The sequence below is a fragment of the Pseudorasbora parva genome, chromosome 11 (assembly GCF_024679245.1).
Source record: "Pseudorasbora parva isolate DD20220531a chromosome 11, ASM2467924v1, whole genome shotgun sequence".
Taxonomy (NCBI): domain Eukaryota; kingdom Metazoa; phylum Chordata; class Actinopteri; order Cypriniformes; family Gobionidae; genus Pseudorasbora; species Pseudorasbora parva.
In genome coordinates, this window is record NC_090182.1 from 42,370,301 (window position 1) to 42,388,241 (window position 17,941).

The window sequence follows — 17,941 nt, forward strand, 5'->3', positions numbered from 1 at the left end:
GAGAGATGGGAAGTTGTTTTGGTTAAAGATTACGAGGGCAAATAATAATAATAATAATAAAATATATATATATATATTAAATGGTTAGTTCGCCCCAAAATGAAATTTATTTCATTAATGACTCACCCTAATGTCGTTCCACACCCGTAAAACCTCCGTTCATCCTCGGAACACAGTTTAAGATATTTTAGATTTAGTCCGAGGGCTTTCTGTCCTTTGAATGTAAGTGTATGCCCACTTGCTGTCCACGTCCAGAAGGTGATGAAAACATCATCAAACTAGTCCATATGTGACATCAGTTGGTTAGTTAGACTCTTTTGAAGCGTCAACAATACATTTTTAGTCCAAAACAAAAAATATGAATTTATTCAGCATTGTCTGCTCTTCCGCGTTTGTTTTCATACATCAAATAAAGAATCAAACGGTCGCGAATCAGCAGATTGATTCGTGATTCATATCGCCAGTGTCACGAGATTTCAGCAGTTAGACACGCGATTCGAATCTTGAATCATGACCGTTTGATTCTTTATTTGAGGAACACAGAAGAGAAGACAATGCTGAATAAATTTTTATTTTTTTGTTATTTTTGGACCAAAATGTATTGTCGACGCTTCAAAAGAGTCTAACTAACCAACTGATGTCACATATGGACTACTTTGATGATGTTTTTATTACCTTTCTGGACATGAACTTTAATAGGAGGAACAGAAAAGCTCTCAGACTAGGACTAAATATAAAATATCTTAAACTGTTTTCCGAAGAGGTCTTTCGGGTGTGGCACGACATTAGGGTGAGTAATGACATAAATTTCATTTTTAGGTGAAAACTCTTTAACATGAACTTACAATGAACAACTCTGCTAAGCATTATTTAAAGTTAGTTAATAAAAATGCAGCTGTTCATGGTTTGATCATGTTAGTTTACAGTAGCCTACATTAACTGATGTTAACAAGATTTTAATAATGCATATTAGTAAATATTGAAATTAACATGAACTTATAATGACCTGCACTTTTAAAGCATTAATTTATCTTTGTTAATGTTAACTAATGAACCTTATTGTAAAGTGTTACCAAAATACTTTTCTGCCCGCAATGGTGTCAAATCAGCCAAATTTCCCATTTGGTGCGGATGTTTGTACTGCGGTGAGTTTTTGTGCCATCTAGGGGTTTAGGGGGGAAGAACAAATGCTCATTTTTAGCCTATTTTGTGACTTAAACCAACCAACAAGATATGATACACACATTCCCGTAAAGCCAAAGCGACAACACGATGTGACATCACCGAGAATCCCCACTCATCTCATTCATTTTTGTGTTATTTTGAACGAATCCGATACACTCGCGGTTCATTTTGCCGCCTGCGAGTTTAGTCTGTAGTCTAAACTTTCTGCTGCTTCTTCCTCTCGCCAAATAGTCCCATGACAACTTGCGTCTCGTCATCACATCACACCCGCTACCCCATCATCAGACTCAGGTGTGTGTAGGCTACATAAGGCTTTACGTGAAGCTTTAGATGAATTAATTTCAAATAGTTGAAATGTGTGTGTATTTGGGTTCAGTCCCGTTCACCTGCATGCATTTCTCCCGGCCAGCACAGCATACTCCGGGTCAGGAATTGTACAGTAGTTGCATTGTTTGACTCATGGTTTGATTTACGTCGTTTTATTGTCATGTGTTAGTGTCTCATGATGTCAATATGTTACTTAAAGGATTAGACAATCACCACATGATTTATCCACCCTCAAGCCATCCTACCATAGGTGTATTGCGCATAGGTGTGTATCTTCTTTCAGATGAACACAATCAAAGTATTAATAAATATCCTGAAGCTTTATAATATCAGTGAATGGGGCTCGAGAGTTTGAAGCTCAACAAAGTGCAATCCATTGTAAAAGTAATCCACACGGCTCTGGGAAAGCTTAATAAAGCTTTCTGATATTTCACTTTATGAAGTTTTAAATATGGATATTTTTCTTAGAAAACTCACATGATTTCCTTCAAAAGGTTGGACCGTGTGGAGTACGTTTATGATGGATGGATCTTTTTTGAGCTTCAAACTCAATGAACCCTGTCACTGTCATTATAAAGCGTGGAAGCATCAAAATATTTATTAATATTACTCTGATTGTGTTCATCAGAAAGAAGAAAGTCATATACATGTAGGATGGCTTGAGGGTAAGTACATTTTTTAAAGAGAACTACTCCTTTAAGTTGATAGTTCATTCATGTCAGATTTTAAGTCACAGCCACACTTGACATTTTAAATAATTGAATCAGAAGATGTTTACTTATAAATGACTTTTACAAGTCATTCATGCAAACTGTTTTAAGTTATATTTTAAAATCCCTTGTGATATATGTTTGATACCAGCAACGCTATGTGTGAGTGAATGAAGCTGGCATAATGAACGTAATGTAAATTAGCGCTTGATGGCTTGGTCTTTCAAAAATAGGAATGCCCATTGAAGGACAGAGTCTGGGGAAGCTGTGTCATGTTTGAATGGATGCAATGCTAATGCACTGCCCCTTAGGCCTGTTTTTGAAGTGCGGCCTGTCCAATCTGACTAATCTCATCACATCACTGCCATTCGCAGACAGATGCCCTCTATCAACAAAACAAGACACCCGCCTCGCACTGAGCGGATGAGAGACTGAAGGACTTAGGTGGATGAAAGTGAGGGAGAAAATTTGTTTTCTTTGCGTACCCTCAGAAAAAAAAAAAAAAAACGTCTTGGCAGCATACAGGAAGAACGGAAGAGCAGCATCTCTGTGGTGAATGGTGCTAACTTCCAGATTGTAAAAGACAACGTTACCTCTGGTGCGGTTTGGATGTTGTTCAAAGGCACGGGGCACAATCAAGCGTGACTGAGATTCCTGCTTGCTGCCAAGAATTAGACCTCCAACAAGGGCTTCCAACTCTCAAAACGATGCGCCGGACTCACCTTAGGGAGAACCTGAATACCACAGCTGTGTGAGTCATACACAACAAAGCATGGATTACAAAAGAACAGAAAATATTGCTGATCAAAAAAGGAATCGCATGCTTGTAGAGTTAAGCAATCCATCCAAGAGATTTGAGTCTGGTCTCACCAAGAAACAAAAGCTTTAGCATTTAACAAAACAGCATTAAATAACATTTACACTGCTGCCCATAGTGGAGTAGAAATTCCGGATTCTCAATGGATAAATAGCAGGCTAAATTTGGCCCTGTTTGAAAAATGCGTGTGTCAAATGGGTTCCTGGGTGCCAGCCAACGCCCTCTGAAAAGGAAGAGTCAAATAAACTCAGCTGTGTAGGGATTTTGCTTCCTGAATATTTTATATACAGTGTAATCAGGGGCGGCGTTTGCATATGGCAGAGTATGGCAGTTGCCATGTCCTAGCATTTAGACAAGCAGGGGAAATAAATGGCTTATGATGCTTCTCTGTATCTCTGTTGCAGCTTTGAAAAGTACATTTAAACTTAACGCTGTGTCTTAACCAGATGTGATGCGACAAGATTTTCAATGCAAACCAAACTCAGATCAATCAAAAATCACAGCCAATCAGGAGAGCGTGTGGGCGGGCTCTCTGCAAGCGCACTGACTGCATTTTCAACAAAATTGATAAGTACAATATCGAATTCCTAAATTAAATCGTACACAATTTTAGCATGATTAAAAATAGGCTATACCGAGTGACTGATTTTTTTAAAATTATTATTAATAGAATACACTTGTTTGTTTACCTTGAGAGCTTGAACATAGTTCCTTTAATTCATTTTCAAGATCTGAGGTAAATTATCCTTGTTGCTTTCAGTAAGGCTATGTCTATAAAGGTTATGAAAAATTATATTCAAATTTTTTTAGGTTTAAAGAAACTGCACTTGTCATATTATTTATGTCATTCAGCCACAATGCTGAAGAAATAAAAACAGTAAAATATTTCTCACATATTTGGTTAGGACCAAGTGGCAACCAACCGCGATCTCTCTTGAAGCCGATACGGAAGTAATGTAAACTGCAATTCCTCAACTGGCCACTAGGGATAGGCTCCAGAAGGGAGCAGAATTTCATTGAGCCCCATGTTAAAGTTCCCAACTTTACAGCAGAAAAAAAACATTTAAGGCCTGGTACAAATTGTGGCTTTGGTCTATAACACTAATTTTGAACTTCATGACAACTGTGAGGGGGGTGAATTTTTTTATAACTCATTCGTTTACATTATATAAAGCCTTAAAGTTCTGCATAATTAAGGGCGTGGTTACTTTGAGTGACAGGTGGATAGCCATTTATCTACCGTCTATAGTCATTGCGTCAACTAAGCTCCGCCCACATCCCGCCTCTTTCCCATTTTCTGTTATCTGGGAGTGACACACGGTGACTTGCTGCTAAGATGGCAATGGCCAGCTTGTCTCTAATTTACGCTTCAGAACGGCTTATCGGAATCCTATGGGTGGCGTCACGGACACTACGTCTATATTTTTTTACAGTCTATGGTTAGGACACAGTGAAGGCTAGTATATTTCAGTGTTTGCATTGTTGTTAAAGGACAACTCCGGTGAAAAATGAACCTAGGGGTAATTAACCAACACGATCACATGGTAATGCATATCAACAGTACGAGTGTGCAATCTCGTGGAATGTACGAGAAAAAACGGGTTTTGGCGTGCATATGCTACGCAGTTTTTCGCGTGCACTTTTTACACAGTTTTTAAGCGAGCCACAAACGCTGTGCTAAACAAACTGGGTCAGAGATCGCAGAGTGTACGCACTTTATGCCGTGCAAATGAAACGCTCTTGGGTAGGTTGGGGGTGGTGGGGTGGGTGGTTCATACAGACGTATAATACGCCATAAAGTGAGTATCATATGCGCGCGAAAAAACGCGTACCATATGCACGCCAAATTCTACATTCCACAAGATTGCAAACTCATACTGTTTATACACATTTTCGTGAGATTGGGCTCTAATTAACACTTGGTTACAGAGTAGATCGTTCTCTGGGATGCGTTTTCATGAAAATCGAATGGAAAGAGTTTAATCTCTAAAAACAGATTAGCTTAAAATGCTAGTATATGGGGCATAGAAATGTGTTATTTTGGCAAGGTTGGCTGCTAAAATTTGCATTCCTGGGTCTATATATCATATAATGGAGGTCGCTTCAACCTGCAGACATGGAAAACAACCCGCGGGAAAAACGCGGACTTGGCAACACAGTGCAGTTGAGTTCTGTTGACATTTAAAAACTATGCGTTGCTCCGTTGCTCTGATTGGTTGTTGGTCTATTCAATTGATGTATTTCCTAGTTCGGTTGAAACACGCCCCATAATCACAGCCCAAAGGAGCAGTTTCAGACTCATATTCTGACTAGAATTCAGTATGACCACGTCAGGCTACACAAACGATGTTACTCCTGTCAACTGTGTTACTTTGTTTGTCAACTGTGTTATGTGTGGTCTTTATGTCATAAATCTTTTAAATGTGAACTAAACCGTCAGAAAAATAGATATCAGATGCAAATCTTGGGTAAGAATGGTGAATAATACTAAATTTTTTCTTTGTTCTAGACTGCGTAACCCCAGCCAAATCAGTCTGGAAACCTGTACATTCATTTCTACTGCTTCTGTTACACTTGTGCAGGAACCAATCACAGACTGGCTTATCCACCTGGTGTGCTATTGGTGGTTTTAACACGATGAGACAGAGAAGCGATGGGTCGTTGACCGTTGATCACGCCTCTTGTGGTTTGATTGGTTGAAGGACAATCCAATTGCATGGAGAGTCATTTGAATAATGCCCGTTGATCACGCCTCTGGTGCAGTAGAAAATACAGAGCAGACTCCTCAGACCAATGTTCAATCTTAAATTGAACTTGGTCTGGTGATAGCTAGACAACCTTTGTTCATCTTCGGAACACAAATGAAGATATTTGTGTTGAAATCCGATGGCTCAGAAAGGCCTTCATTGACACCAATGTCATTTCCTCTCTCAAGACCCATAAAGGCACTAAAGACGTCGTTATCTCACTACAGTGGTTCTATAATCATTTCATGAAGTGACAAGAATAGTTTTTGTGTGAAAAAAAATAAAAATAAAAACCTAAATAACATATAGTGATGGCTCGATTTCAAAACACTGCTTCCTAAAGCTTTGGAGCGTTATGAATCAATGTTCGGATCGCCAAAGTCACGTGATTTCAGCATTTTGGAATGAATGATGAATTGATATGCAGATTCATACCGCTCCGAAGCTTCAGGAAGCAGTGTTCATCACTATACAAGTCGTTATTTAGTTGTTGTTTTTGCGCACAAAATTTTTTTTTTTTTTTTTTTTTTATATAAACCCAAACACACAAACATATTCAAATATATATATAACCGGTTATTGTGCATCTAAAACATATTTTTTAGACTATTAGTTTGTTTTTATTAATTCTGTGTAATTGTTGATGTTGTATGTTGAACTAATGAACACCATGAAAACGATGATTCGTTTTAGCAGTGATTCTTGCCAAGCAGCGTTATCCCAATGATCACTATCTAATCTCATAATGTGCTGTTTTCTGCTATTATGTAACCTTGTGTTAAAATCCACCGGTCTCTGAATTTGTTACACAGATTAAATGCTTTAAACGGTACTTTAAAAGTCTAGCCCTCATCCACAGCCATTTAGTTTTTGTTGAGCAAGAAACACAATCCAAGCCTTCTTTCCTGTGATAAAAGCAAGAAAATGGGTTCGTATCGTTGCATGTCACATGCGCCCTACAGTCCGACTGAGAAAACGATGACTCACTCAAAACAAGAGCAACAGCTTCCAGAGGAGAACACAAATAAATATAAAACTGAAAACAGCTGCATAAACCTCCCCCAGGTTCATGCAGGAGTGAAGCAAACATCTGTATTTGATTCTTTAACATTTGTCCTTATGTAAATGATTGAGATGCAGAAACAGTCACACGATTCTCTTAATATTCATTGGTCTGACATCCAGTTTATCCCAACAGTCAAAGACGATCGACATTCATTGAATGTCACATCTCCAATCCTAACACTGAAGCAGATGCTGTGTCGTACACAATTCAACGTGCTGAAAGAACAGTCCCTCACAGAGAGGCCATTGTTATTCTGACCTTAAAGCACTTACAGCAAACATATTTTGGGAACATATTATATATATATATATATATATATATATATATATATATATATATATATATATATATATATATATATATATATGTTGCATCACACCCTAAAAATAGTTTGTGTTGTCGTCAAATGAATGCACAAATCTGTGTCATTTCTACAGATGACTGGTTCTTGCGGTGCTGAGGTGTGCATTATTAAGGAACTCACAGGTTGTGGTTGAGGTTATTTAAAGCTGCTGTATTTTTAGTTCACTGTTTTTTTTGTGTTTTTTTACTTTTAGCGCTTTTGCTTTGCCAGTGAAATATTTATAGTAATGGACCCGACCTCTAAGCTAAGACCTCTCAACCTTGCACATGGAGATAAAAAAAAAGAAAGAAAGAAAAAAAAAAGCTCCACTTCCAGCCCGGAGATCAAAGTCACTGAAGTGCAAGCTCTCGTTCAGCAAAACAATGTCCACACCATTGGCATCAGAGGACCATAACTGTGTTGTTCTACATCCTGTGATGGAGAGTCGTAGGGACGGAGATATAACATTCTCAGACAGTAATAGCCATGGGGGGAGAGCTGTGATCCACAAAGTGTTGGATGGGAGGATGTTCCTCTCTCTGTGTGATTGGCTTCAAATCTGACACACTTCAGCTTAAGGCGGCGGTTCTTAACAGGTTTTGCTTCAGGACCCAGTTTTTACATCGGACATTGAGTGATGATTGATGACCCAACACGGTACCAAAACTGTTTAGCAGGAAAGGAAGTATACAAAACCTGACATTTTAAATGCAATAATTTGCTTATTATTGTCTCTTTTTGATGGTTTGATGCGGTCTGGCTTGTCTTTTCTTTTCTTTTTGTGTGTTTTTTGTTTGTTTATGGTACTTCAGGATGTCACAAATTTCATGCAACCTGTCCATGTTAGCTTCTGCCTAATTTAATGAATTATACTGATGAGTTTGATTGGACACATGGCCTTTGATTTGAACAAAAGGAAGCATCTCTGAGCCCTATTTATTGGTTGACACGGTATGCAATTAATTTCAAGGAAAAGTAGTTCCAGGACACACTTGAACATGTTGTAAGCGCTGCTCTGATGATTTCATCAGTAAAATAGTTTAGCAACTTAAAAGTGACATTTCTCACTAGCAAGGTAATAAAAGTGCTGTTCTTACAATTTAGTGCAAGTAGACACCGCTGCCGAACACTGTGAGAGACGCACAGACTGAGGTAATTCACATAGTCTTGTCTTAAAATAAATCATCTGAACAGTGTTTTGAGGTTTTATGAAACAATCATACCTGCATTATTTTTCTAAGAATCCAACATCCCATCATAAATTATTCCTTAAGGCAGTAGCTTACACAAAGTATTAAAAAATTACACTACATTACACTGTAAAAAAATATTTAGAAAAAAAGTTACCTGGTTGCCTTAAAATTTTGAGTTAATACAATGAACATTTTGAGATTTGACAACCTTTATTAAAATATTATTAAAAGATTTTGTAAGCATATTGGGTAATTGTGTGTGTTTTAATATCTGATGACGCAGTGAAACATGCCAAATTGTGCTATTTTCATGATTTATCAATTTTTTTATGTGGTTCAGATACAAAAATATTTTGAGTTTCTATTTATTAAACAAATTTCCTTCATTGTATCAACTCACATTTTTAATTTCAATAAACTCAAAATGTTAAGGCAACCAGGTTACTTACTTTTTTAAGTTAAACCAAAAAAAAAAAAAAACACATTTTTTTACAGTGTAGGATTAATAAAGGATGTCAATAGAAATAAGTATCTTATGCTCACCAAGGCTGCATGTATTTTTTTCAAAACTAGAGTAAAAACAGTAATAATATGAAATATTATTTAAAGATTAGTAATTAGACCAATAAATATTCTCCTATAATTTCTAAAAAAAAAAAAAAAAAAAAAAGTACAGAGTACAGTTTAATTGCAAATTAAAGATGAATAAAAAAGGAGGTTTAGTTGGTGCTGTATTTTCTGATTTATTGGATACTGTAAATCATGATATTTTGTTTTCTAGGTTATCAAATTTGAACTTTTCACTTGAGGCCATTATATGATTTAAAACTCAGAAAATAGGATAGAGTGTGTAAGAGTTATAATATTGGGGTTCCACAAGGGTCTATTTTAGGTCAGTTGTTGTTAAGTATGTATATGTAAATGATTCACCAACTGTATGCCCCCCAGATGTTATTTGTCAAATGTATGTTGATTATGTTGTGTGTGTACATACAAAAACTCAGCAACAGTCTGCACAGAAATCAACTCGACTGGATCAGGTTTCACAGTGGCTTTATAAATCATGTTGACATGTTTTTTTGTTTTTTACCAAAAGGGCATGTATAAAAGCCGATGTGTTTGTCCAGGGACAGAAGCTTGAGATAGTGCATTTATTTAAATACTTACACTGTAAAAAAAAAATGGTTGTTTTTTGTTGGTTTAACTCAAAAAAGTAAGTAACCTGGTTGCCTTAAAATTTTGAGTTTATTGAAATTAAAAAATTGAGTTAATACAATGAAGGAAATTTGTTTAATAAATAGAAACTCAAAATATTTTTGTATCTGAACCACATAAAAAATGTGATAAATCATGAAAATTGCACTATTTGGCATGTTTCACTGCATCATCAGAAATTAAAAACACACATTTACCCAATATGCTTACAAAATCTTTTAATAATATTTTAATAAAGGTTGTCGAATCTCAAAAAATGTTCATTGTATTAACTCAACATTTCAATTTCAATGAACTCAAAATGTTAAGGCAACCAGGTAACTTTTTTTCTAAATATTTTTTTACAGTGTAGGAATATGAATAGATTCTCAGCTTTCTTATAAAAAAAAAACAAAAAAAACATGAAGAAAGTATTTAACACAGTGAAATTTAAATAGCGTGACTAATTAAGCAGCAGTTTTATTTATGAATTCCATGATTCTCCCATATCACATATACTGTACCTGGACACAAACATGTAAGTCTATTTTTAAACTTGTTGAAATTGCTTATAACGCTTAACGTTTTAGATAAAAAGCCAAATAGCTTTCGGCATTGTAGTGTAGGAACACTTCATAGGTTCTAATTACTATTATGTCGCTTAAGATATTGGCTTTTTATTAGCACTTATAAAACACAATAATGCCTTATTCTGCATCCCTTAACGCTGCACTGTAAACCTGAATAAAGTGGCAAAACTCAACAAAAAATAAACATACAAAAATGAGGTAATCAGTTACATTTATGAGATTTTTATTTTGTACATACATTGTAATCGCTCTTAATTTGAAATATTTAAGTAAGCTAATTCATAAATTTAACACTAAAAAGGGACAGTGACTGTATAAAATTAAGTGTTATATTATGTGCAAGATTTCCAAAAATGAAATTGATGTCATGAATGACTCACCCTAATGTCGTTCCACACCCGTAAGACCTCCGTTCATCTTCAGAACACAGTTTAAGATATTTTATAATTAGTCCGACAGCGTATCCATGTGTATGCACACTTTACGCTACTGTCCATGTCCAGAAAGGGAATAAAAACATCATCAAAGTAGTCCATATGTGACATCATTACATTAGTTAATTAGAATCTCTTGAAGCATCGAAAATACATTTTGGTCCAAAAATAACAAAAACTACGACTTTATTCAGCATGTCTTCTCTTGCGTATTTGTTTTCAATCCTCAAATAAGGATTGAACGGTTATGAATCAGCGTATTGATTCATGATTCGGATCGCCAATGTCACGTGATTCCAGCAGTTTGACACACGATCCGAATCATGAATCAATACGCTGATTCATAACTGTTCTAATCATTGTTTGCGTATTTAAAAAAAACGCAGAAGAGAAGAATATGTAAAAATGTAAAAATATTGGTCACTTTGGATAAAAGCGTCTGCCAAATACATAAATGTAAATGAATAAAGTCATAGTTTTTGTTATTTTTGGACCAAAATGTGTTTTCGATGCTTCATGAGATTCTACTGATATCTGAAGAACTGATGTCTCATATGGACTACTTTGATGATCTTTTTATTCCCTTTGTGGACGTGGACAGTATAGTGTGCATACACATGGATACGCTGTCGGACTAAATATAAAATATCTTAAACTGTGTTCTGAAGATGAACGGAGGTCTTACGGGTGTGGAACGACATTAGGACGAGTCATTAATGACATCAATTTCATTTTTTGGGTGAACTAACCATTTAAACACTACTAAATCTACCATTTAACATCAATCTTGCACATAATATAACACTTAATTTTATACATTTACTGTCCCTTTTTAGTGTCATGGCAAAGCATGGGGAAACAGAAATCCCAGCTCAGTTTCAGTTACATTTAACTTTGTCTAAGTTCATAAAACTCAAAACAATGAAACAATTCCTATACTTAAAGCGTGTCAGTTTTGTGAATTTGAAAGAAGGCTCTATTCAAACCAATTGATTATTTTGAGCGTTGGTATACCCAATACCTAAACTTAACAACTACTTAACTAACTATTAATAAGCAGTAATTATGAGGGTTTTTTTTAGACAAAAGTCATAGTTAATACATAGATAGTTAATACAAGATCTTAAACTAAAGAGAACAATTTGCTAACAATGCAAACAATGATAGATATTTCACACACAAGGTGTGCATTGAAGTAAATTGCTGTTTGTACTATAGGTAAAATATCTGAGCAATAATGGACAATATTCACCAACAAGGACAGTTGTTTCCCACAGAATGTTCCCATATGATTCCTGTTTGTAATTTTTTTTTTGGGGGGGGGGAACCAAATAAGAATGTTCTGGGAACATTTTCTATTGTTTGTGTTGAGAACGTTCCCTTCAGGTCATTTTATCATTTACATTCCTGGCTAACCAACAGAGAACTGGGAACTCGAAACTAACATTCCCAGATTGTTCGGGGAATCAAAAATTGTTAACTGGGTTGCAGCATAGTGCAAATAAACACGCCTTGCTTTTTTCCATGCATTCGGTAATCCTGTTTATAACACATTTTTTTTAATTTACAACCCAGCAGAGAATCACTGGCCTAAAGGATATAAAGTTAACACTGCAAGATCCTAAATGTATATTGCGGTTGTGTCATAATTATTTCAAAACTCAAATAAAGGAAAGCATCGACGACACCTGCATAACTACAGAGAGATCTTCCTGGAGGATTGCTTTTAGACAGCCTCATTCCCCTGCCGTTAAAGAGGCTGAATAAAGTGATTGTTTCATAAAACACACCTGCTCAAGGGCTTTGAAGCAAGATAAAGGGATTTCCCATAATGACACCATCTGAAATAAAAAGAGCATTTCATTTCAGCCTCTGGAGTACAGGAGTCAGCGCGTGCTCAGATATGACTCTCTTTGTGCTGTGCTTTAGCCGAAAGATGGATTTCCATTGCGTAAATATATCTTCCTCCATCTAAATGTGACATTTAATCTCAGCTGTCCAGTCTTCGCAAACTGATATACGAACTGCTCATCGTATTTACTGCTGCTTTTTGTTTCTTCATTCATCTTACAGACTTTTCATTGAATCATTCTACCTGATTCTCTCAGCCAGCCTCTTGTTTTGAGGAAACATGCTTCTCTGAAGCTTAGTGAAGAGGAAAACACAAAGTCTGAAGTTTGTTTCTCTCAGACTGGTTTTGCTGCATGCTCTACTGAGCAGAGAGATGGCTGAGCCACTGGTCATGTTGGCAGGTGTGTGCAGCTCAGCACAGCACCATCGGTTGGCTTCTTTTCCTCCCCATCAGAGCCATTGTGCTCTTTGTCAATCAATTGTGCACTCCTTCGAGCAATTACTACAGTTTATTCCACATCCGACGCACCTCACATATTTTGTGTAAACACTGCACACAAATGATTTGTTCCTCCGAAGATGGAAGTTGTATTTGTGTGTCTATAAAAAATGACAGGCACAGGAGATTTATTCACAGATGCAGCCTTGAGCAGGTAAAAAGTACGTTGCACAATCTCTACTTGTGTGACATAAAATATACCCTGATCTATCGGATGTTAGAGGTAGTATGTCTTTACATTAGTTTTTTTTTGTTGTTGATTTTTTGTGCACTCGCTAAAATGTACAATGCTCTGATAAAATTGAAGTGTTATAATAAATAGGCAAAACAAATAACATTGTAATAATATATATAAAATATTTTATTGTAAACTTTAAAAAGTCTTGATTTTGTTTATTTTTTATTTATTTAATGTGCGTTGTAAATGAACTGTCTTGACTTCATTTTCTCAAAGAAATTGCTACATCTAGTGGACATTTTAAAACGCCAACACTAGTACTGCTGGATAACAATCAGAATATGTCATTCTATATATTGGAACAAGGTCAGCAAAACCAAATAAATTTGTAAGCAGCACCTAGAAAGCCAGTGATATTTTGAAGCCACTGCATTTTTTTTTTTTTTTTTTAAATGTGGGACTTGAACCAAAATTGACCTTTATTAATATTTAGACACATACTATTTGCTTCTTTCTTTAACACTACAGTCTTGTATGGTAGAGTTAGGGACAGGTGTGGTGGTGTGGGTCAGTTTAAGGGTAGAGTTAGGGACAGGTGTGGTGGTGTGGGTCAGTTTAAGGGTAGAGTTAGGGTCAGGTGTGGTGGTGTGGGTCAGTTTAAGGGTAGAGTTAGGGTCAGGTGTGGTGGTGTGGGTCAGTTTAAGGGTAGAGTTAGGGTCAGGTGTGGTGGTGTGGGTGAGTTTAAGGGTAGAGTTAGGGTCAGGTGTGGTGGTGTGGGTCAGTTTAAGGGTAGAGTTAGGGTCAGGTGTGGTGGTGTGGGTCAGTTTAAGGGTAGAGTTAGAGTCAGGTGTGGTGGTGTGGGTCAGTTTAAGGGTAGAGATAGGGTCAGATGTGGTGGTGTGGGTCAGTTTAAGGGTAGAGTTAGGGTCAGGTGTGGTGGTGTGGGTCAGTTTAAGGGTAGAGTTAGGGTCAGGTGTGGTGATGTGGGTCAGTTTAAGGGGAGAGTATGGGACAAGTGTGGTGGTGTGGGTCAGTTTAAGGGTAGAGTTAGGGTCAGGTGTGGTGGTGTGGGTCAGTTTAAGGGTAGAGTTAGGGTCAGGTGTGGTGGTGTGGGTCAGTTTAAGGGTAGAGTTAGGGTCAGGTGTGGTGGTGTGGGTCAGTTTAAGGGGAGAGTAAGGGACAGGTGTGGTGGTGTGGGTCAGTTTAAGGGTAGAGTTAGGGTCAGGTGTGGTGGTGTTGGTCAGTTTAAGGTCAGAGTTAGGGACAGGTGTGGTGGTGTGGGTCAGTTTAAGGGTAGAGTTAGGGTCAGGTGTGGTGGTGTGGGTCAGTTTAAGGGTAGAGTTAGGGTCAGGTGTGGTGGTGTTGGTCAGTTTAAGGTCAGAGTTAGGGACAGGTGTGGTGGTGTGGGTCAGTTTAAGGGTAGAGTTAGGGTCAGGTGTGGTGGTGTGGGTCAGTTTAAGGGTAGAGTTAGGGACAGGTGTGGTGGTGTGGGTCAGTTTAAGGGTAGAGTTAGGGTCAGGTGTGGTGGTGTGGGTCAGTTTAAGGGTAAAGTTAGGGTCAGGTGTGGTGGTGTGGGTCAGTTTAAGGGTAGAGTTAGGGACAGGTGTGGTGGTGTGGGTCAGTTTAAGGGTAGAGTTAGGGTCAGGTGTGGTGGTGTGGGTCAGTTTAAGGGTAGAGTTAGGGACAGGTGTGGTGGTGTGGGTCAGTTTAAGGGTAGAGTTAGGGACAGGTGTGGTGGTGTGGGTCAGTTTAAGGGTAAAGTTAGGGTCAGGTGTGGTGGTGTGGGTCAGTTTAAGGGTAGAGTTAGGGACAGGTGTGGTGGTGTGTGTCAGATTAAGGGTAGAGTTAGGGACAGGTGTGGTGGTGTGGGTCAGTTTAAGGGTAGAGTTAGGGATAGGTGTGGTGGTGTGGGTCAGTTTAAGGGTAGAGTTAGGGATAGGTGTGGTGGTGTGGGTCAGTTTAAGGGTAGAGTTAGAGACAGGTGTGGTGGTGTGGGTCAGATTAAGGGTAGAGTTAGGGACAGGTGTGGTGGTGTGGGTCAGTTTAAGGGTAAAGTTAGGGACAGGTGTGGTGGTGTGGGTCAGTTTAAGGGTAGAGTTAGGGTCAGGTGTGGTGGTGTGGGTCAGTTTAAGGGTAGAGTTAGGGTCAGGTGTGGTGGTGTGGGTCAGTTTAAGGGTGAGTTAGGGACAGGTGTTGTCAAACTACCAGACTACTGTCAATGACATAAGGGTAACGCTTTAGATTACGGCCCGGTAAGTACTGCATAATTAGGGTGAATTTACAGCATAACTTTCTGTAATTATAGTGTAACTAAGTATATCGGGAAAAATATGTAATATTGGGGAAATAAAGGGGTAACTTTCAGGAAAATTAACAAATTCTTTATACTGTAAGTATTTTTTAATTAAGGAGTAATTATCCTTGTAGTTACGGGGTAAGTATGAATGGCAGCCTTTAACTTAAAGTGGCTCTTGTTCTCCTTTTGTTTCATGTAGTTACGGGGAAAGTACAATAAATTCACAAATGCAATCTGATATCACTCGGAAACCTTTATTTAAAAAATTAAAAATAAAAACGTTTTTTTTTTTTTAAACTGATTTAGAACACATTAATTTATCATGCTTGGCTTCATCCTCCAAGCAATAACATAATATATGATAATAGCAATTAGAAACAAACAAGAATAAAAGACAAGAGATGTCCGTTCTCGCGTGTATTTCAGATGTGTATTTGAACGTCATGAAAGCTTGAAGCGTCTCATGCACGCGCTGGTAACAGCTGATCGGATATGAAACGATTTCTAAATTATGACAGCATTTCTTGGTGTGCTACTTTTTCTTTTAATAAATAATAATAAAAAATGTCAAAAGACATGGGATTCATCCAAACATCCATGATCCATCAATGGATACGAAAATGAAGAAGAGGAACAAGAAAAGAAAGAGAAAGGGACACAACGTGCCTCTTTCTGTCAGGACGTTATCATTTGAAATGAAAAGTTTAAAATAAAAAAACGAATATGTGTTATAAATCTGTTTTGAATTAAGTTGTTTTTCAAATAAATATTTATGAGTGATATCAGATTGTGTATGTGTTTTTATTGTAGGCCTACGTACCATAACATACCTACATGAAACAAGAGAGGAACAAGAGCCACTTTAATTTACAGCCCGCACATTCATATTTACCCCGTAACTACGCGGATAATTAGCCTACCCATTAATTAAAAAATGCATAGTATAAATTATGTTATTTTTCCTGATAGTACCCCTTTATTCTCCGAATATTACATATTGTTCCCTTATACCTAGCCTTTACAGTATAATTACCGAATGTTATGCTGTAAATTCACTTTAATTATGCAGTAGCCTACTTTCCGGGCTGTAATCTAAAGCGTTACCGATATAAGTATTTAAAATTAACATGATTTCTTAATGTCTAGTGACATATCAGGGCCATTTTATGATTCATTGAAATATTTCATATTTCACATTTCTTACAAACAGTTCCTTTAAGGGGAAAATTAGGGTCAGGTGTGGTGGTGTGGGTAAGTTTAAGGGTAACGTTCAGTTTAATATCCTAAGTATTTTTATATTCTCAATATTTAAAAAAATAAATAATAAAATTTAATACAAAGCATCAGGTGTTTCCATCACGTGAAAAGACAGATGCAATACCAGGTGACTCCCATCGTGCCCCTGCAGTTGCTTTGAATTAAAGGTAAAATAAAATGTACACAAACCTATAGGCCTATTTAACCAAAGACATGCACTAACTTAACGGAGCTCAGAACTGCTCTCTCCTGAAGAGGTCGCAAAAAAGCCTGTAATAAACAACTCAACCCCTGGGTTATTATGTCTGACCTAGGATTTTGGTAACACAGAAACTACCCCAAAACAGGTTACCTTACAGACCCACACAACCCTAAAAAAAGACCCAAAAGGCTCAACCGAGGATTTGGGTAAAAGAATAACCCAAGATTTTTTTCTACATATATTACAGCTACTTGTATTTTACTGTACACTGATTGTTTCTGGACAGGTTATGGAGCCAGTCACAGCATATTCCAGCTACGAGACAAACGCAGGGCAGTCTGAAGTTAGAAGTTCCCCCGCTGACCATGATACAAGCTGCTTAAAGGTTTTAAGTTAATCCGTAAACATTAATTCTTGTATGATGTAAAAAACAAAGAAAGAGGACGAAGCTACTATTATAGTAAAAATGTATTAACCCATTATTATGGATTAAATTTACCATTATACTGGGTTAAATAAACAACCCAATTTGCTGTGTAAAATGAACCCAACACGTGTTCTGTCCTGTATTTTGGGTTAAAAAAAGACCCAAATTGGGTTGTTTTAACCCAGTGTCTTTTAGAGTGCACTCGCACACATTTTTTTCATTTCTAATGGGACTGCATTTTGTTTATAAATGTGCTTGCTCTTGCACGCAATCATTTTGAAGTAAAAATAAAATAACAAACAAATGAATGTCTGTGTTTGTAGAGCAAATGTTCATCTATATGAAAAAAATAGATCTATATCAAATAGCTAACTTTGAAAAAGAAAAGAGTGTTTGAAAAAGAAGTCCACGTTTTGCTTTGATGACCCATTACAGCATGAAGAGGAGATTCACGTTTATCATCATCATTTTTTTTCATTCGAAAGTAAAAGTTTATGCAAGTAAAATTAAAATATTTAGTTTGAAAACATTTATGAGTAATGTTGGTGTTGTTTTGTAAAAAAAAAAAAGAATATGTAAGTTTCATAAATTTAGGTTTTAGCAGTCGTGGGGTATGTTTAAAATT